The sequence below is a fragment of the Astyanax mexicanus genome, chromosome 15, assembly GCF_023375975.1.
Source record: "Astyanax mexicanus isolate ESR-SI-001 chromosome 15, AstMex3_surface, whole genome shotgun sequence".
Classification (NCBI taxonomy): Eukaryota; Metazoa; Chordata; class Actinopteri; order Characiformes; family Acestrorhamphidae; genus Astyanax; species Astyanax mexicanus.
Genome location: NC_064422.1, coordinates 24,352,030 through 24,375,020, shown reverse-complemented (window position 1 = coordinate 24,375,020; position 22,991 = coordinate 24,352,030). Strand labels below are relative to the sequence as shown.

The window sequence follows — 22,991 nt, the reverse complement described above, 5'->3', positions numbered from 1 at the left end:
ATTCTGTCTGAAGCCTGGACCCACCTGGGTCACGTTCTGCTCTCCGGAGGTGCGTGTTGATCCAGAACAAACTCATAGCACTGAGCTGAGGCACAGGGATGTGCTATAATGACCTATTACTGCATTCTTTGGAATGGGCTCCATAGATCTCTTAATGTTTTCCATTTCAGGCATGCCACATTAATTCTGGCATTATATTTCAGGAGAATGGAGTCAGGAGTGCTGTTTGAATCCAACTTATGACCTATTTGCATGCCTCTAAGGACATTAAGCTGCTCTAATTATGAAATCCTGCTTTTAGAATCTCACTGATGCTACTTAACCCTTGAGTCACAAAGCAGGAACACACTTTACTCCTTCACTTTCCAAATAAAGCATGTATTAGTTTTAGTATAGTTACTAACTTAGTATAAGTACTAGTTTAAAATACTCTGCTGAAAACACCATCTCAACACCAGTTTTTTTTTCTGGTAGCTGGTGTCTAAGTAGGTGTTTTTAGCTTTCACCTTCGAAAAGCGTTTTTGAAAAGTTCAGTTTTCATTTACTTAAAGTGACACAGTCCAAAACACATAAAAAACTTTGCGTGAAAATGTGTGCAAGGTTGAGTCCTTCACCAGGCAGGGTCACATCATAAAGTGGAACATGAAACATAAGAAATATCATATTTTATACCATAGCACCTACATACTGTTGACAATTCAACCCAGAACTTCTATGGCTTGCTTGTTTTTTCTTGTTTTCTCCAAACTTATAAAATTTCCAGTTCTTCCAGTACTAAAAACTTAAAAATTATGAGGGTTTTTTTATTTTACCAAATTGAAAACCTCTGTAATATACTTGAGAGGAAGATGGGTGATCACAAGCCATCAAACCAAGTTGAACTGCTTGAATTTTTGCACCAGGAGTGACATAAATTTATCCAAAGCAGTGTGTAAGACGGGTGGAGGGAAACATGCTAAGCTGCATGAAAACTTTGATTAATATTGATTTCTGAACTCTTTTTCTAAAAACTTTATGAACATGAACTTGTTTTCTTTACATTATTTGAGGTCTGAAAGCTCTGCATTTTTAATTTTCTGCAAATAAATTCTCTAAATGACAATCTTTTTTATTTGGAATTTAGAAGAAATGTTGTCTCTAGTTTATAGAATAAAACAAAAATGTTCATTTTACTCAAACATATACCTATAAATAGCAAAAGTAGAGAAACTGATTCAGAAACTGAAGTGGTTTCTTAATTTTTTTTTACAGAGCTGTATTTTAGCAAAACTAGCTAATGCTAACAGGCTGGGAGACTGGGAGGCTATTCTCGTGTTTACGCCTATGAAAGATGCCATTGGCTGGCGGTTTCTGTCTGTTAGGTCAGGCCCCGCCCACCCGGAGCCCGTGTGTAGTATGGTGTGTAGTGACACACTCTTCTCTACTCAATCAGAGTGCACGCTCCACTCACTCCACACACTCGGTGTGTAGAAAGTCTCCTCCGCTCACAGCTGGAATATCAGGAAGGTTACCGGGAGAGGGGCGCTACTACACTGTCATTCAGGAACCGCGCGAGCGCTGATCTGAGAGGCATCTCTCCGCTGCGCGCGGCTGCAGTGATGAAGTGACCGTCCTTCAGTCAGAGAGAAGCGCAGCATCCCTCCACACAGCGGGTATGGACGGAGCCAGTGCACGGGACTGAACACCCGGCCAGGTATGGGCTTATCTCAGTTCATTCCCTCTCTAAAAGGACCCCTGAACACATAGGTGGGCTTGCTTCTGCTTCATCAGCAGGGATCTGAGCTGAAGGGTCTGGACAGCAGACCTGCTCTGCTTCTGAGCGTTTCCTGTAGTTTCTAGTAGCCTAGACATTGCACAACATCTGGAGTTGTAAATGTGTGTTTGGAAGTGTGTGTGTGTGTGGTAGCTACTGCTTCATCATGTAAAGGCTCTCAGCTGAGGGGTCTAAATAGGAGACCCTACTCTGTTTCTGGTCTATTCCACCGAATGGGTGCCATTTGCTTGTTGTAACTCAATAATTAATTATTAATTAATTATTAAATATATATTTTTTAAAACTCTGAATCTAATAACACATATATTTAACTATTCAAAATATGTACTGGTCAAACTCAGGCAGCTTTACTTAATTTTTACAAGGTTTCTAATCCCAAAATGATTACAAAACTCATGTGAAATTTAAAAAGCATGTTTAAAATCAAGTCCACTAATTCCTTTGATTTTCTCTCCAGAAAGCCTTTATTTGAAATAAATGGTTGACTGCATATTAAAACAATTGCTATTTATGAGAAAAAATCATTCATGTTAATGGCACTCATTCCTGCTACTGGAACTCATTCCTGTTACTTTTTATGTTTTGAGTAACAGGAATGAAAATAACAGGAATACATTTTCAGCATAGAATTAGCAAAAACATGAAAATATCTAAGAATTAATTTAGGTAACAGGAATGAGTGTTTATAGTTTGGTCCTCACATGGTCTTCAGAAGAACCAACTGATATATATATAATGTACTGTTGTAGATGTGACTTGTAGAATGTTTCAGATAGGGTAATGTTTTACAATAACAGGACTGAGTGAAACCCAGGGACACGACTTAAATGTGTATTTTAACTTTAATATTATGGATTTATTATTAATTATTTTTAAAGCATATTTGGAGTCACACAACAATGCAAAAGAGAGAGAGAGAGAGAGAGGTAGCTGCTGCTTCATTATAAGGAGTTTGAACAGCAGCACTTGGTGCAGTTCCTATTGTACATCTGGACACCTGGAATTGATGGTGTGTGTGTGTGTGTGTGTGTGTGTGTATTTGTTTATCATGTAAAGGGTCTAAGACAAGGGGGTCAGAAGAGCAGATTCTGCTCTGTTCCTGAGCATTTGGTGAGGTTCTGGTTCTAGTAGGCATTGCACAACATCTGCAGTTGTAAGTGTGTGTGTGTGTGTTGGGTTGCTGCTGATGATGCTTCATCTGTAATCTGACTGCTGTCAGATTAATCTGTAGTACGATAGATTAGAGTGAGGGATGTCAGTGCAGTGATTTCAGTGCAGGGATCCCCTGCCACGACAGGGCTTTTCAGTCTGTATAAATTCATGGTTCAGTATTTTAGGCCTGTCAGGATAACTATTTTTTATGGACAGTATATCATCCAAAACATGTTGGAGATAAAAAGTATTATTCATATTTTAAGACAGTGTTAAGCTACTGATATACTGATAATAAAAAGCATTACAGAGAAGTGTACCTTCAGTTTAGTTCATGCTGCCAATAGTGAAAGGTTTGCAGTATATTTTAAAAGGCTGTTTTTTAAAAACCTACTGGCCATAAGCAAATCAGCTCTGTGTGTATGGAGGCACCACTATTGATGCATTGGCCATTGCCTTTGATTGCCAGATAATAGACAAGAGAACAGAGCAGAACAGTGTGATTCTGTGATAGGATAGCACCTGTGCAACAAGTCCACTTGTGAAATCTCCTCACTACTAAATATTCTGCAGTCAACTGTCAGTGATTTTAAAACAGGGATATTATAAGTGGAAGCAACTCAATTTGTCAGTGTAAAATGACACAGCAGAGGCAGAGGATGCTGACTCGCAGAGGTCACCAACTTTCTGCAGAATAAATCACCACAGACTTCCAAACTTCAGGCAGTCAGGCGGATTCTTTTTGGCAATATAGTGTACCAGCACGGTTCCACCTCCAGATTTTTGGGACTGATTGTGCAATTCAGGCATGTGTCCTGTTTTGGATTGCATGTATAATTTCTGCACAGCAACAGATTTTCGATCTTGAAAGTACACTAGTAACACCCAACCACATGTTGGGTACCGTACAACAGCATGCAATTTGCTACACCTTTGCTCCAACCATAGCGACTACCTGAAATAACATAGAAAATGACTAGCAACATTATAGCAACTCCCTGATGGTGACTATTGAAAGAGATACATTGTTGTAACAACACTACACACACCAAACCGGCATGACATTAAAACACCTGAAGTGATGTAAATAACTTTTTTGTTTGTTTGTTTTTCTGGTTACAACGGCACCTGTCAAGAGGTTTTAAGGAGGAAGCGAACAGTCAGTTTTTGATGTCTTAGAAGCAGGAAAAATTACACTGTCTAAGAGCTGAGACAGTTGCCTATTGTTTTGATGGTACATAATATTATGTACAGTAGGTGGTTTTACTGGTATAAGTCATTGTGTATATTTAATCAATACCGTTGTTACTAGATAACAAAAAAAGATTAATATTAAATGTTTTATTCTGTGAACTTGATGAGTTAATTTGCTTTATTAAAGGTCATATTCCATTGTTTTTAAATTCATTTTAAATGATCTAGTTGTGGTCTCTAGTATAATTGAATGCCATGTGAGCTGTTTTTTTTTTTTGTGAACAAAAGTGCGACGGTGTTTCTATTTAGCCCTGCTTTAGATCACTGAATTAGAGGTCTCTGAAGAAAGACAGGTTTTGTCTCTTTCTCATAAATAACTATAAATGCAAATATATTGCCTCTGATTGGCTAAAAAGCCTTAAGCAGAGATAGCGACCTGCCTCCCCCAAAAGTCAATTTTACAGCTCTAAAACTCTAAAGTTTGCGGTAAATTTAACCATTAAACATTTGTGGTTGGACTCAAGGCAAGTCCAGACTAACTGCCCAATGCGTTGCACAGTTCAGAGACCTATAGAAAGAAAAGGTAAGAAAAGGTGAATTTTAAATTGTCAATAGCTGTACTGTGGATAATGCTGTTCTAGATTTAGTCTTACAGAAAAAGGGCTATTTATGTTATCATTTATTCTAGCTTTGCTATCCAACAACACGGTTTTCGCATGATCATTTACACACAGATGCACTCCTTTTGAGAGCATGTGACACGCGACTGACGTTAGATCATTATGACACATTTAATTTTTAATGCAGTTCAGTTCTCTTTTATTGGTTTAATGCAAATGAAATTTGTCATAAATTTCCAGAGGTCAGTGGTCTAGACTCCCAGTAAGCAAGCCAAGGCAAAAAAAAAAAAAAAAAAAAAAAGGTTGAGGAAGAAACTCTAGATGATGAAGAAACTTTGGCCTGAGGAGCTGAGAGTCAATAGAAGAACCCATCCTCCTTTGTCTCACATTGGTTTAAAACAAGTTGTACAAGTTTACATTGACAATTAAACAGAGTCACTGGGTTTACTCAGAGGAAAGATCTATGAGATAAACCAGTGACTAATGTTAAAGTGCGTCCTCTTAAACAGGATGTTGGATGTGAAGATATGGTAGATACGATTTAGAATCAGAGTTATTAGCTGCACCTTGTATTATTACTTTGTTACATTGTCCAAAGACCTTCGTTATACTCATCTTACAGACAATTATGCAACCCACCACATGTTTTATTGTGTGCAGTGATGCTGTGAAATCAGAAGGTTGTATATGCCAGATGTTTATCTCTTTAATCCTGGGGTATTAATCCAGTTATTAAACATAAAGTGAAAACTATTGTATAGCCTTTTTTTTATCTTACCAGATGTTGACCCACAGGGTTCTATTTTAGGTCTGTGAAATGTATTAACATTATATAAGTAGGGTTGTGTAGCTTTTAAGTGTGCAACATTTAAAGAGTTTGTGTTGTTAAGTAGATAATACAACTTATTACAGACTCTATTTGATTTTGAAATTTCTGACCAGTAATGAAGATGCTTGGATTATCGACTCTTGGCAAATTTCTACAGATTAAAAGTCTCATTCCATCTTGATTTCATTCATTTTAAAACCACTAGTTGTAGTCTGTAGTATGAATAAATGCCATGTGCCAAAAAAGTGCCCAGGTGTTTCTATTTAGTAACATCTAAAATAGTGTAATTCTCACTTGTAAATCCCATTTTATGAGCTGTTTTGCTGCAATTTTAAGTGGTATAAATGACAGTTCTGAGTTTTCCACACAACTCTCAAATGCAGCATGAGCATCCTGACCAATTCCAAATGTCCTTCAGGCATTGGAATGAATTGAGGCTTTCACATGATCTAACAAACAAATCATTTTTTGTCAGAATAATGCAGGCCGTGTCCATAACGACACCACATTGAGGATTCACCATTGTTTTTTGTGCCCGTCAGCCTAAGTCATGAACTCTGTCTGACTTGAGTACTGGAAAAGCCCTTATAAGACTATGATTTGCTGCATCCCCACCTCATCTATAATAATGTGTTAATGTTGTGTGGGGGTAAATTGGTTACAGCACTTGTATACTCATTTGTATGCCATTTGTATACTCATTTAAAGTGGCAGTCTGTATTATGTTGTTTCTAAACTAAAAGCAGAAGCATTTTTGAGTTAAGGAGGGACAAAATATTGTGTTTAATGGTACCAGTGTGCTGGACGACCATCCCTGCTAAGCCTAATATATTCATTCTAAAAACTGGAGTGACTGGTTGCTTTTTGTGGGAGTTCCTCTGGCTGATGTGTCTTACATACTTTACGTCACATGTACAACATCTTAAAGAAGATCCGGATCAGTTTTACTAAGCACAAGCGGCTGGTGGAGCAATGGAGACTTCAGAAGGGCAAAATCAGAGCTGCTCATTCAGCTATAGTACAAGCAAAGAAACAAAGGAGTGAAGTTTCTGCCTGAGGGCTCTTCCTGTCTCTGACTGAACATAACCTGGAATTGGATTCATCCGCTCTGAAAGGAGACCACATCACACCCGCCCACTTTAAAATGATTCTTCCGCATGCTCGATGCAATTACCCATCCTCACCAGAACTTACGGACAGCTTTAATATATTCATCTTACTGTTGATTATGTTATTACTAGGACTATAATGACATTACTTAATATTAATTTTATTAAAACATAAACCTTGTTTATAAAAAGTACAAGGATGTTACCTTTAAATATGTACATATGTGTAATTTGTAACAATAAGGGGCGCAGGGCACACTACACATGAACCATAAGTGCAACTGTTATATTAGTGTCATAAAGGCTTAATTGTCATCGCATTGTGACATAAAGGCCTATTTGCCATAGTATAATGTCATAAAAGATTAACTGCCAAATTAGCCATGAAGGCCTAGTTATCATTGTATAGTGTTATATTGTCCTAACTGTCATATTAGTGTCATATAGGCCTAATTATCAGACAATAGTGTCACAAAGACCTAATTCTTATAGTAACATAAAGGCTGATTATAATAGTACAGAGTCATAAAGCTAGTCTAAACCTGTCTTTATGAAACACAACAATACTGATGATACCTGTGACATACTGAGAAAAGCGTATTATGATGTAATATATCAGAATAACATAATATCATATTACTATTCCTAGTTCCTAGAAAGTAAAGAGCATGGATCTAGTTAGCTAATGAGTTTGTGATGTCAGATATAGTCACATATAAACAGCTACCTCATTTATGACATTGGTTTCTTCACCTTTTAAAGCCTTTTCTGGATTAGGTTTAGGGAACATATGACCTTTGAGGTTATTGAGCTTTCCTGTGCTGGAGGAAAATCCCTTTTTGAGCTACTTTCCTTTTATTCCATGATTTGAAAAAACGGAGCTGATGTTTAGGCAGCACATCCGGAGACCTTCGCGTCACTCAGCTGGCTGTGTCTGAGGATGTTGTGTGTGTAGTCTGTGATCCATTCTGTGGAATTATGGTAAGCTTGCACAATATTTTAACCCGTATCCTTTGACGTGGACTGATGTCTTTCAATCTGATAAAGCGATGCGTCCCATATAAAACAACAGGGTTTCCTAGAATTAGTGTTATGAAATTGGGGCTGTGGATCTATCTGTCTGTGTGTCTGTCCCTGTCTCTCTTTCACTCTATCCCTCTGGCAAATGACTCTCACCCCATGCTTGCATGAGACTCAGCAGCACTAGGCAGTTCTTTCAGTGGCAGTCTGCTTCACCTCAAATGTGTGAGAAATGTTACCGCAGGTCTTTCCTTCCTGCAGCTGTTAGGCTATGTTCATATTACAAGCCACATTGCTAAAATCCGATTTTTTGCTTAGATCTGATTGGGCTATCTTGACGTTTCACATTCACAAAAGTAAGTGAACTGTATCTGCAATATATACACAGCTCTGAAAATAAATGAGAGTTCACCTAACAATGATGAGTTGAAAACCTCTGAAATATAATCAAGAGGAAGATGGATAATTACAAGCCATCAAACCAAGCTGAACTGCTTGAATTTTTGCACCAGGAGTGGCATAAAGTTATCCAAAAGCAATGTGTAAGACTGGTGGAGGAGAACATGCCAGTATGCATGAAAACTGTGATTAAAAACCAGGATTATTCCACCAAATATTGATTTCTGAAATCCTAAAACCTAATGAATATGAGCGCTGCATCTTTTATGTTATTTTAGCCATTTCTCATTTTCTGCAAATAAAGGCTCTGAGTGACAATATTTTTATTTGTAATTTGGGATAAATTTGTACGTAGTTTATAGAATAAAACAACAATGTTAATTTTACTCAAACAAATACCTGTAAATAGCAAAATCAAAGAAACTTAAGTTTTGGTTTCTTATTTTTTTCCAAAGCTGTATACAAATTCGATTTAGGACCACATATGAAAGTGACTCAAATCTGATTAAAAGAAAACAGATTTGGCACATTCACACAGCCATGAAAAATTCAGATCTGAGCCACATTGAGCAAAAAATCGGATTTTAGTCACTTTAGCTTAATAATGTGAACGTAGCATTAGACTGTACAACCAGCACTGATCCCAGTAAACCACACAATCACAGATGGTACACTTACAGGATACAGAATGTAGGTTTTATCATACCAATTTTTTAAAAACATATCAGTATCTACAGCCTGTGACAATAATTACATCATTGACTTATTGTACAATAAATGGACATGACATCAAAATATTACACTATACACACAGAGTGTACTGTGGCATGAAAAGAAAATGTACACACCTCCCAAACTGTTATTGACTAAAATGATAGTTTATTATCCTTCAAAATGGTGTAATTTTATTGTTATGCTGTTATATTATAATTATAACAGTAGCAGTAAATTGTCTCAAAATTACTTAGAATAATATAATGAATTACTATTATTTTGGGACAATATGTCATTCAATAAAAAAGTGTCATGATTAAGTCATGTATCTTTTCTTATTTATGTTTAACTTATGTAATAGTTGACTGACTGTTCTCAGTGTTGAAGGCTGTAAGAGCAAGATACCCTGCTCTTTGCTGTTGAGAGTGACTCTTAATCAGTCATTAAAATTCAAAGAGTTAAACTGATCCTAATTCACCATATTAACATATTACATTTCACTTTAAACGATTTAGTTATTGTGAGAAGTATATGCTAACATGCATCTGAAGTAAATAATCAAGCAGTCTATACATTTTTTAAACATAAGTTGATCAAGTTAATTAAACTGAACTATTTAAAAGAAAACATTGGTTAATACAAGATACATAACCCATTCCACCTTAATCTGTTTTTAGAGCAGTTGGTTTGTCAATTGTTATCTTTTTGCTGTGTTCTAAAACACTTAAAAAGTAGGTCAAAACCCCTACATGCTAGCTGACGTTAGTGCTGCAACTAATGATTATTTTGGTAGTCGACTAATCTGATGATTATTTTTCCGATTAGTCGATTAGTCAACGATTATTTTTTACCATGTCCTCCATGTGTAAAAATGATAGAAACAGCTGAACATGAGGTTCAACCCTCCTGCTATCCACAAATGTATGAACACCCTTTATTCTCTGGGTCAATATGATCCTAGCAATTTCAACTTCCAGAAAATTATTAATTATTAATTACTGATCATTAAACATGTTAGCAAAGTTTACTCACTAGTTGCTTCATGTTTATTTGGAATATATATAAGTGTAAGTATTATAAGTAATGTTTTGTTAAATCAGGACCTAAAGTAAAGGGAGATTTGGAAAAATATTATAAACTGAATGTCATAGTGATCTCAACATTATCACCCCACAAAAATGTGTAAAATATTGGTATTTCTTATGTTTTATGGCAATAAAACAGCCTTGATAAAACCGACAGTAAAGATAAAACGTTTGAAACATTTTTTTTATGAAATGTCTTCATTAAATTAAGAATAGACAAAAAAATGAATCAAAAAACTAATGTCAACCAATTTTTTAGAGACTTTTAAAAGGAAATAGGGTCAAATTGACCCCAAAGATAATAGGAGGGTTAAAATGCATTTAAATGTTTAAATGTTGTTAAAACATACCAATTACTAATATATAGTAATTAAATATGCAATATTTTGTGTTTGGGCACTTTTGGAGACACAGATAAGTTGTGTGTGAACTGTGAAAGTGAGCCTTTTACTCATCTCCCATTGCACTGCTGTCCCCAGCACTTTGTGTAATGCGGTACTGGTACAAATTAACGATTAGTCGACAATTAGATTTGTAGTCGACAAATTTAAATAATCGACATTGTCGATTATATCGACTAATCGTTGCAGCCCTAGCTGACGTTTAGGTAATAAAGAGCAACAGCCTCTTTGACCTCTGAGTTGTGTTTACTTCCCACATAAAACACAAGAACATGAGTTAGCTCCTGCCTGACTTGCACTTGAAAGCAACATAACTGCAGCTGAGGAGCAAGGTGTACGCAATCAGGCTCAATCAACTTCACTCAAATGCTCTGAAAGCAGAATCACGGTTTTTACAGCACAAAGGACTACTCCAGACTAGTTCAGACCTATCCCACCCATTCACACTGTATAACCCAGCAGTCCTTGTAAAATGAGGCCTCTGTGATCAGGAGAGGAATTCCCAGGAGCTTCCAAATTCTTTAAACTCAGAGCTTGTTTAGTGATTACTCACTCCTTCATGTAGGTGTATTTTGGGTTCTTTTCTTTTCAGGCAGTTATACAGTAGGCAGCACTTTAACGGTATGCAGGGCACTGTGTGAACTTTTGACCCTGCGTTCACACTGGAAAGCGACAAAGCGACAGGCGACCAATCATTTCCTATGGCAGGGCGCGATTTGTCGCCGCGACACGCGAGAGGCGACAAGCGACAAAGCGACAGAGCGACAAGCGACACGGAGATGAATTTTTCTCAACTTTATGCAAATGAGTTATGACGCGGTGAAGCGACATTCTAACCCGATTGGCTCCTAGCTTTTCTTTGGACCAATCACAAACAAGGCGGTTCGACGTCCTCAAGCTCCTGCTCTCTGAATTTCTAGTTTCTTTCCCGGTTCTTTCTGTTGAACGGGGTGGACCCACATCAGTCTGTGGGAACGGCTGCGTTTCCAGCGCAGTTAAATCACAGAAACGCACAAGAGTCCAGCAAGTTTGGGAGTTATAGCTGGAGAATAAAGTGGCCAAGTGATTCCTTTTTTGTGCCTTTTTCCTTGTCGGAGGCTGGACCATGATAAACGCGGGCGTTGAGCTTGACACGCCCACAAGCGACAAACGCTGGGCGACACAAGCGACTCGTCGCGTTCCAGTTAGAGACCGACCGATATGGGTTTTTCTAAGGCCGATGCCGATACCGATCATTAGTGGTCAGAGTCAGCCGATGGCCGATGTGACCTGCCGATTTTTAGGGCCGATATGCTATCGTATTATATTTATTTGGCATGCTTAAAATCATACTAGTAAGAGGAGGCACAACAGTTGTAAACTTCACACAATTTATTGAAAATAAGGTTAGGATTTTATAGTGACTTTAATGTTACTATATCACTATATGTTAATAAAAAAATATTAATTTTATTTAGATTGTATTATCCATAACATTTTATTTTATTCATTATATAACATGTTCTATATACACTATATATTCATGTTTATAGTAGAAATATTATGTTGGCTATTATATAAAATTTACTGTAGGGGCCTACTAATTAACAAATGTATGACTTGTTGCAGTCTGTTAGTCTATTAATTATTCATTTTAATATGTTTAACAGAGTGCAAGAAGACTTCCATAATGTGACAACTTTAGATAGTTACTCCAAAACGGCAAAGCTCATTTCTTCTTCAACTCCATGCAGTTGAAAACGAATGGACATGGGAGGACAATGTTATAAAATGTTCACATTAGGGCTGCAGCTATTATTTTACAAAAATGGGTGACGTTTAAATTAAGAATAAAATTATAAATAATGCAAAAACAGACAGGTGCTGTAATTTAAATATAGCTTTATCTGTTTTTTTTCTTCTTCAAATGAGCTCCTTAGCCAGAGAAACGCGTCTCATCAGCTGTACTGGAGGTTCGGTGCGTGAGCGGAAAATGAGTTGAGAAAGCTGAAGAGCGCGGACTTTATAGGTTCAGGATAAAATGAGCTTTTATCAGAAAAGTCTGGAGGGGGTTCTAAAGTAGAACCCGACAAAACAGAAAATTCTGCTCATCGTTTCATTTAATATCTAACAGCGCAAACCGCTTTAAACGGGTGAGTTTTACAGCAGAACAGCAGGAGGCGGCATGATTTAATGTCTGTTTGTAGTGAAGGAAAAAGAGATGTTTTATTTTAACTCCATTATTTTAGAAACTATTTGTTTTATTAATTCGTTTACAATAAAGCTTATTTATATACAGTGTTGGGAGTAACGGCGTTAAAACTAACGCCGTTACTTTTTTTCAGTAACGAGTAATATAACTAATTACTATGACTGTAACTATAACGCCGTTACCATTTCCGACACCCCGTTACTGCACGTTACTTTAGCAGCTCTATGAACTTTTTTTTTTTATTTCGCTTTGCCCTGGTTAACCCCTCCTCTGTCCGGTGAACTTGAGCTTCTGGCCGCTGTGCCTGTGGTTTGGCGTGGTGAAGTGAGGCACAATTGTGACGATTTGCGTGCTCTAATCAATTCAGTGATTGCCGTGGACAACCCAAGTTCCGAATTAAGGACGTTAAGCTCTTTTTAGCTGCTCCGGTTTTTGTGCTGCTGCTGCTTTCTATTTTAGAGCTTAGATTCTCTGCCCGAATCCCACCTGACCTGAGGACCGACCCGAAATCAGGCTCCTATTTTTATTTTATATAAAGCTCTGGTGTGATAATTACAACGTTGCTAAGTAACCAATTATTATTGTTCACTAAAGCGAACGAAATAGCGAAAATTGAAAGTGAAAAACATTTGTGTTAACTGAATCTAATAAAAACGGTAATTAAAAGGAAAAACATAACTATCTCGAACTGTATTTTGTGTTTATAAAACTAACTAAAACGAACTGAAATTACTGATAGAATACCCTCATTTTTGTGTTTAATTTATTTATAAGCGCTGTTGTACAGCGGAGTTGTACAGCGGGAGTTGTTGTGCCGAGCGCGCGGCACTCGTGGTCCGTTAGACGCGTTTTTCCGCTTTTTTCAGTATTACAAGTTTTAGTAATTTTCTTTGGTTGTGTGGAGAATTTCGTTTTATTTTTTTGAAATTCGTTAGATTATATTTTTGTCAACATTTTGGGTTTATTTTCGTTTGTTATTTTTTGTTATTTTTCTGAAATTTTCGTTTCTGAAGAAGAGACGTCAGTTATTTTATACTAGAGCTTATAGATAGGGCTTGCCTTGCATAGTCAGGGCGCATTCCAAATGCACTCCTGCCATCAACGCTAAGCATAGTTTCGTTTGGAGAGAAATGCTACAACATGCAGTTGAAATTCTATTCTTTTTCAGTAAATGAAGCAACATCACAGATTACTAATCATGAGAGAAAATATAGACTTTGGGACACTGGATTGTAAAAATGGATGCCTTACCCGTTGAAAGTCTTGCTCACTCTTGAAACCTTGCTCTGCGTTCCAAGTAGCTGCCCGCAGATGTGCCGGATTAAAATCGGCGCGGCCAAATAAGAAAATCGGCCGATGCCGATTGATAAAAAAATAACAAAAATCGGCCGATTAAATCGGCTGGCCGATCGATCGGTCGGCCTCTAGTTCCAGTGTGAACGCAGGGTAACAGTCACTTTTGTCTTTTATTATCCTTCACTTGAGCACACAATACGTAATGGTGTATTTTGGTATGTAGTGTAGTGAGCACCACATACTAAGTGGTAAGCACTCATATTAAGTAGTTAGCACCTGATTATGGTAGCTAGCAAGCTATAGTTTAAACTGACAGATGGTACACAGTAGAGTTGCACGGTGTACCGAAGGTTCGATTCTTTTTCGATACTACGTCATCACAAACGATTCGGTTCTTTAGCGTTCGATGCTTTCGATACTGTATATAGCCCAGTCACTAGCTTCAAATGAGTCAAATTAGTACGCGCGATTTGATTCAGTTCATAAGAAAACTGATTCACACCGCAGCAGTCGGTGTGGCAGGATTCAGATAAACTTAGTGTTCTGAACAAATGAATCGATTCACGCGCAAGCCAGCAGAGCAGCAGCGAGTGTAGAATGGCGACGGCTAAAATAACAGATCTCTCGTCCGCGACTTGTGGACAAAACGGGCGCGAGGAGTGAAGTGTGGGAAAATAGTCTGAGATGTAGGCATCTGTTTTTTATTGATATTTTTATTTTTAAATAAAATAACGAAAACTGAAAGTGAAACTAAACTACTTTATTTATTAGCGCTGTTTTCACTCCCGCAGTTGTACAGCGGGGGGTGTTGTGCCGATTCTGTCCGCGAAGCGGGAGTCGGATTCAGTAGCGGATTCGGCACAAGCGCGGCGGCACCTCGCGCTCCGCGGTGTTAGTTGTAAGCGCTCGCGCTAGCCGCAAAATACGACAGAAAACACTGAATGAGCACGAGGAGATAAAAAGAGAACCTTTACCTGTGAGTAGCTCACATCAGAACACGCAAATCTCTCTCTCTCTCACTCTCGCTCTCTCACTCTTTCTCTGTCTCTCTCTCTCTCTCTCTCTCTCTCTCTCTCTGTGTCTCTCTCTGTCTCTTTCTCTCGCACGTGAACGCCTCCGCGTTTGACCTGCAGCACTGTGTTTAGCTGTTCTTAAAAATCATTTTAATTAAATAATAGTTCTATGCTTCTATGTTACAGTGTTATTTAACATAATTCTGATCATATTTCGCTCATTCATTTAGCAGACAAGCACCCTGATCTCTACAAAGAGCTGAGAAGTCGACAGGTTAGTGGAGTTAGTCAAGATACACTCTGTCTGTAGCTTTACTAAGATTTACTAGCGGCTGCTAGTAAATCACGTTAACACGGAGAGGAGTGTGCAGGAGTTTTGTTTTGGACCCGTGGTTTTCTCTATTTCTCCATTATCCCATTGGCTGTGAAACATGAACTCAAGATGTTCACGTTTTCGCGTTTCCATCGCAAATCTGTGGTCAGGCACGTAGCCTGCTTGCTCGTTACACTGAACATGGGCTTATTAAAAACGGTAAACGGTTGATTAATAAAACGGAGCAGTGAGTGTTAAAATGAACATAACATTGTAATGTTCTTCTGTCTCTTTATTTTCCTTATTCAGAACTTAACTTCTGCCCGCCCGTCAGGTTCACATAGTCAGGCTACCATTACCTCTGGTTTTAGTTTTAGTTTTTAGGAAGTGTTTAGATAATTATGTTATAGTTAAGGTTATAATAACGAAACTTGTTTTTTGTTCAAATGTTTTATTTTAGAATAAAAACGTTTGCACCGATTGTTCAGTGTTCAATCCAGTTCAGTCAAAAATAAACATTTTATGTTCAGATATTTTAATTGTTTTTTTTTCTTCCAAGTATCGTTTTGGTATCGAGAATCGTGATACTACAGTGGGTATCGGTATCGAAGTCAAAATGTTGGTATCGTGACAACCCTAGTACACAGTAAAATAAAGTTATTAGGTAACTAGATAGATATGTTAGCTCTTTTTAACTACTTTATTTCAGTGGGAAATGGTTTAGCTAACGTTAGCTAGGTTAACTAAGGTTAGCTAATTAACTACTTTATTTCAGTTGTGAATATTTTAGCTAAGGTTAGCTAGGTTAGCTAATGTTAACTACTTTATTTTAGTGGTGAATATTTTAGCTAACGTTAGCTAGGTTAGCTAATGTTACCTACTTTATTTTAGTGGGGAATGTTTTAGCTAGGTAGCTAGCTAAAAGTGTTCACATTTAATGTAAAAAAAAATACACCATGTCCCAAATTGTAGGTAAAGGCAGTTAGTATGTGGTGCTCAACTCTTAGTATGTGGTGCTCACCACTTAAACTTTTAAAAGTTTAGCAGGCATAGTGACAAGCCTAGGTTCAGGGGTTAAATGTCTGAACAGTCTCACTAAAAGTAATTTAGCTTCTCACAATCAACCAAAGTCTTTTTAGTGTGAGCAAAAGTGTTCAGTGATTCTCTATTATTAGACAATTATTAAAAGAAGTAAGATGTAAAAAATCCAAAAGAGGAGAGTCATTAATGCTAGTGGAAAAAGCAGTGACTATAAAAGAACGTCAGTCTGGAAATAAAAGCCTGCGTGATGATATAAAAACGAGAGGTGATGATCAATGTGGCTCCACCAGCCTGGAAGCATGTCTACTTCTCATTTTATTATTTTTATTGAAGACTGCTTTCTTCTTCTCTCCTCCCTTTCTCTCTGCCTTTTTCCTTTGTTTATAGCACTCTTTTTTCTCTCTTTCTAGGTGAGAGTGTATGTTTTTTTTCTTTCTATTTTGCTGAAGCCGAGGGAATGATTGAGAATCAAGTCTTGACTTGTTTCTTTCAGTGCTGTAAATCAACCCACCAGCTTTGTATACTATTTGTGGACCTTTTTTCCTAAATGCTCCTCCTCTGAGTAGATACATATTCACAGACATACATGCACACACACACACACACACACACCTCAGAATGTTCAAAAATTAATTGAAATAAAAATGTTTGGCCGAAAATTAACCTGAACAAAATAACAATTTTAGCATGTTTTCATTCGTGTTGCCACTTTTTCTCCAATGTACAGTATATTTTACTTTAAAAGAAAGCTATTACAAAACTACAATTTAAACATCCCAGCAGACAAACCCACAAAGCGCAGTACATTTACATCAACATTGCTATTCTAATCAATAATATTCTAATTAAATGACTTGAGCAATGCTATTCCAGTCATACATTTACTTCAGCAGTACTACTCAAGACACATATAAATTATATTTTCAGTGAAGTTCCACAGAAATAGCCTGTTGGTAAGACTTAAGCTAAATTGGCACTGTTAATCTTGATATTAAAGCCCTGTACAGTTCATATATTTTAGATGAAAAACAGACAGTCTGTGATAAGTGATGTGAAACACTTTATGCAAGAAGATCATAAAAATGAACTTAAACCTGCCGTTTGTTAGCTCTTTTCCCTCACTTCCTTTCTCAGAGTGCTGCTTAAGAGCTAGAAGGAAACTGAAGTATCTTGAGGAAACACAAGCAGAGCACACCGGACAGACAGTGACCACACTGAACACACAGCTCCAGACCTCTGGTGCCAAATGAATAGCAATCCTTTGGACGTAATAAAAGTCAGCCCAATGCATCCAACTTATGAGTTTCAGACATGACCGGACATGACATTTTCCTCTCACCTCTTCTTTAATAAGTGAATGTAAAGTACATCAATTTGAAGCAAATTTAAAAAAGACAAACACACCAACTGAATAATTAAATATCATACTGCTGATCCTCTAACTGAGCGTGGATGTTATGATGGAAGCATGTACACTAAGTGATACTCTACTACTCATGCGTGTTATTTTGGATTGGATTACTTGTAGCGTGCATGCAAATGGAGATTTTCATTAAATTGTTGAGTAGAGTGTACATATATTATAAACATTCAGTCTTAATCTATAATCGTAATAAATTTGATCGGATTGTAGAAAATCTTTGCATTGAAATGCAGCCAGTGAGGCAGTCCAGTGGTTCTGTTCTGCAGGGTTAGCACTGTGTGGGAGCACTTGTCCCTTTATATCACTGGTGTTGAACCTTTTCCACTGGCCAGTGTGGCTGTCGATTTTTTATCCCAGTCAAGCAGCAGCACATACCATTGGTTGTCTGATTGATTAAACAAATAGAATCAGATGTGCTAATAACTAAAAATATTTTTCAGTAGTCCTTTATTAGGAGATACTTTCATAGCAGCATGTAAAAGCAAGAATGGATTCCATGAAATACCTGCAAAAAAGCTAAAACGAGGATGGCTTCTATAATAATAATCTCAAATTTACCTCAAAAGCCTACACCATAAATACAAACGGAAGCTTTTGGAATGATCCTCACACAGTCACTTAAACTAAACATCTTACAAAATTTTAAAAAAGCTGAAATGGTCTGCAAAAAAAAGTAGTTGGCAAAAAAATCAGCACAGAGACACATGCAGTGCAGCGGAGAGCTGATCTAGTTTTTCCTCCCATAAATATTTTAATAGTGTACAATTTTTAAACTTCTTTTTTCACATCGACTGATTAGAAATATGTCAAGGACGAAAATAAATGACCCTCATAAATAAGCTTTTAAGTGATGATGCAGTCTTCCTCCAGCCTGATTATCTGTGTATCACTCAGAGTTTAAAGCCTGATTCAGCTCTACCTGAAGTGAAATTACATGTGTAAGCTGCTTTAGTGGCATGGTGGTGTTTGACAGCTTGAAGTTGAAAAGCTTGTAGTGAAGCGTCAGCTGTGACAGGTCTGACAGACCACAGAGAAAGGAGCTGAATCAGCGGCTGGTCCTCTTACAGTGCTCTGCTGCTGTGTTTTACATGCTGAATCCTGTAAAAACTCACTGAAGTAAAAATACTCCTTCCTGATGTTAGTGAATTATTTGTATGTTGTGTTGATAGATATTGATCAATTTTAACTATCGAAGCACCAGCAAGCTTTTTATGTGTTGCTATTATTGTCAGTATTTGCGATATGTACATGATTGAAGATGATTAAAGTTTTGCCATCTTCGATATTGCCTGATGCATTTACTTGCATGTATTTAAGTGAAAATGTTACATTTAGCCAGTTCCAGGCTCCTTGAGCATGCACGCACATACAGCCACACACAGTACAGTTATACTGCTGTTGTAGTCTTTCACACTGTTTAATCAAGAGATACACTGCCATCTGTAACTTCTGTTTGAATGCAGGAAAAACCAAAATTGCTTTGTAGTGGCAGTCCTTTACTTGTGAGATTGAAAATATGGGGTCAGTCGGTCAGTCAACTCTTTACCTTATCTGATTCTGACTGATTGCTTACTTAGATACTTATAACTCTTTGTCAAACGAATCCCACAGTTTGGAGGCAGTAATTTAACTGGGACTCTTCTCCATATGAGTTATTTGTTTGCTCTGTGCGATACTGATATTACACCATGAAGATAGAGATTAAAATAACATTAAGTGACTGCATTAAGTCTGGAGAGATTTTATACAAACAACCACAAGTACCTCAAATTCACTTGATTTTATAAATCATAGTTTTGCTTATCAGATTCTCTAAAAAAAAGAGTGACCGGCAGTTTTCCTAACAAGGCTTAAATTTACATATAAGAACCCAAATGGCTCTGTAAAGCATCTCAATTGAACATAAGGCATTGTCTTAGACTCACCAGATGCATCCATTTGCTCATTTTAATAAATTATTATTTTTATTTCCATACAGTGTAAGCCAACAGAGGAAGAGCTCATGTTAACTTCACAGCTTGAAGATGCCTCGTAATAAGCTTTTTTTTTTTTTTTGCTGCCAGTGAGTTATAGAATAGATTTTTAAATTTAAGTGATGACTTTCCAGGCTGAACATAATGAGGCAGTGGCATACATTACTCAGCTAAATTTGAGTGGCTTTTTTCTGTTAGATCTTTAGGATCTTCAACCAGGGATAACTGCTTCTTCCATGGGCCTAAACCAAACTTAACGAGTGACCCGTTTCTCTAGTTCCTATGTTCTCCGTGTTTCTTTGTTTATTTAGTTCTTTGTTGGTTTATTTTTGTATTAATTTTTTCTTCTTTTCTTCTTTTAATTTTAATGTAAATTATTTTATTTTTTTAAATATCCATTGGTAACCACTTAGGTCTTAAGAAAATCAAGTGTGAATAAACATGAATAATCACAGAATGTTGTTGTGATCATTTTTTATTCTAGTCACCACTAGAACCTTGATGATTATTTAACATTTGGTACCTCGGTTCTATTGTGTTTTGCATTATTTATTGTTTTTATTTATTTATCTATCTGATTTTGTCTGAGTTGTAATATACTTTGTGACATGTTCTAGAAAAGTGCTATAAAATGAAGATTACTTACTTGCACACTACAAAGTCTGATGCTTAAGAGATACGGAATTTACAGCTCGACCGGCTCTTTTCTGACGGGACCCTGTTTCCTGTGCTGCAAACTCACTGTGACAGACATTATTTCCATCAGTGCAAATCATCTGTGGCCTTCCAAAGCCAGGCAAAGCAAAGCCTGTTTGTTGCCAGCAGCTACATGTTGACGGAAGCAGGGATTTTGCAGTAAAAAAGAGAGCGCTGTTGCAGGGGTTCGGTAATTGGATGTGATGGACTTACTGGGGAGGATTAGCTGACGAACAAAATCTGTTGACACACACAACGTTCACTCACTCGTATCACAATGTCGAGCACTTGGCAGAATCACCCAAGCGAACTGTAAGCAGTGAAACATAATGGATGGTAAAAGGCCACTGCTAACAAACAGAGCAATTCATCTGTAAAATTGATTGCTGCCTCACACACAATTGCAAGAGGTCAGTTTTGCAAATTGGCACAGCTGCATGGATGTCCAGTGTGAAATGTGTTTTAGCAGATCCCTACGCTGCTCTGTTTGAAAGATTGAGGGAACTGTGGATCCATGTGGCTTATGCAAAGATTACAGACTAGACTAAGGCTGCCACATTCTTATATGTGGTCCATCAACTATGCTTAATTCCTGAACATTCCCTCGATGTTAAGATGCCCTAATAATCCAGGTCTAGATTCATCCCGATATTAAAAAGGGCTTAAGTGCAGTACCCTCCAATCATGTGGCCACTGTATAAAGTACTGTTTGGATGGGATAAGCCTTTCAGACATACTGTACCTCTGTAAAGTAATGGTTGTGACCTGATTCGTACAAGATCTGCAAATTCGGTATACTCTCCAAAGTACTGCATATTTAGCAGAACAACCCCAGAAACACAACAAGGGAGTCTTAATATGACCAGCTCTGATTAAAATACAAAAAAATGTTTGAATTTTAAGCTTAAAAAGTAGAATGAATTATCTAAACTGACTACAGTACACTGACATGCGAAAAGACATGGGTAGCTGTATGTAAATTTATTATGAAATATTACCTCAGGTTGGGAGGTACTGTTTTGTGAGCGAATTTGAACATTGACCAGCATGCTCATGGCTTGGGTTAGGTCTGATAGTGGGTGCCAGATAGATTTCTTTATATTTTATAAAATATTTCCAAAGCTGTGCATTTATTTAACATTCCCTGATGCACATTGTTGTTACCACCCACCCACAGTGGACAGAACAGTGTGTGGTAATGATTATGACCAGCGGTGTCTTGAGTTGACTGTGTAAAAAGAGAAGTGATTTAGGCAGAAATCAAATCCATTAAATGCAGAGGTTCTGGAGAATACACAGTGTAGAAATTCCAACAATCTTGGGAGATTTTTTATAGTAGTTCAGCCAGATGCTGCTGTTCATAATCATTACCACACACTGCACTGTCCACTGTGGGTGGGTGGTTATGACAGTCATGTTTTTCAGGTTTCATTTGACATCAGATTTTGTGTGCAGAATTCCAGAGACTAGTTTCTGTGATTATATCATATAAAATTTGCGTACAAAATCTATGCGTACAGAGCTATAAGATCCTATTAGCTTTTTTTGCAGGGCATGAGATAAGAAATCAGGGGAAAAATAATTTTGTCTGTAAATCATATGGGGTAGGAGATACACATCTTTGTTACTAAATATATGGTGCATTATTATGCTATTGTATGATCATTATATTAGTGGAATAAATGAATTTTGTATCAGTATTTAAAACAGGGAATGGGTTCTTATCGTTTAATAAAAAAAAACTGCAAAAACTCCCAAAAGTTTAAAGTTGTTTCAGCTTCAGACAAAAATGTTAACTTCGGTTTATAATTAATTTACACATTATTTTTAAAGGGCATTGAACTATTTAATTGGAATTGGAATTAGGGGTGGGCGATATGGCCCTAAAATAATATCATGATATTTCATTACATTTTTGCGTTAACGATACTCTTGGCAATATGACAAAACATTGAATTAGAAAAAAAAAATGTTTCAAGAATACACTACTGCAGCAAAAAAAAAATTACATTTTTATGATATGGCAACACCTAACTGAGATATTAAATCATACAAATATTTACATCAGATTGTATCAAAAGTCAATGATCCAGAATGTCATGATACTAATAATGCACTCCATGTATCTCTATATATAAATTATATATAAATTAAAATAAATGATACTGCACAGATATAATAATATAATATTGTGGTAGGCCCCTGGGGTTAGGGGCGTGACCACTGTGACCCGGAAGGAGGAAGCTCACAGAAATACACAGACACGGGGAGTAAATGAACTCAAAACATACCTTTATTTTCTTAAACGCCCTCCACCACACCCAGAAACAAACTTAAATAAACATACTATGGCCCAATGGGGCTCTAGAGTCTATAAATCTCTTAGTGGTCGTTTTCAAGGTCCGTGCGGCCTCAGCTCACTCCTCCCAAGTCCAAGTCTCCCCCGAGTGTGAGCTGAGGCAGAGTTTTTATGCCTGTCCCAGCTGGCGGCTTAATCAGTCCTGAATGCACACCGGCTGGGACAGACATGGCTGTGAGTTCCGGCGTGGGGCGGACCCACGGTTCCCCCGCCTCCTCACGCCACAATATACTAATATCTAGTAGATATATCATGGGAAATGATAACAGTGTGGATTCCCCTTTTTTATAAATTGCAAAAAAGTAGTACCCTCATATTATAATTAGGGTGGCTGATATTTCAGGGAATAAAATCGTTCAGGATACGTTATGGCACACGCCTAATTTTTA

The 22,991-nt window shown here is 37.2% G+C and overlaps 1 protein-coding gene across 2 annotated transcripts in view; it reads left to right on the top strand.

Annotated features, from left to right (window-relative positions):
* The first annotated feature begins 1,402 nt into the window (after positions 1 to 1,402).
* The window catches only part of rhbdf1b (rhomboid 5 homolog 1b (Drosophila)), a 61,782-nt gene continuing 40,193 nt past the window's right edge, over positions 1,403 to 22,991 (top strand). The window contains exon 1 of one of the 2 annotated variants that reach the window (XM_049464878.1): positions 1,403 to 1,693. The gene's annotated coding sequence lies outside the window, so the exon portion shown is untranslated. The remainder of the gene's footprint in view (positions 1,694 to 22,991) is intronic. The other variant, XM_049464879.1, reaches the window with a different exon arrangement.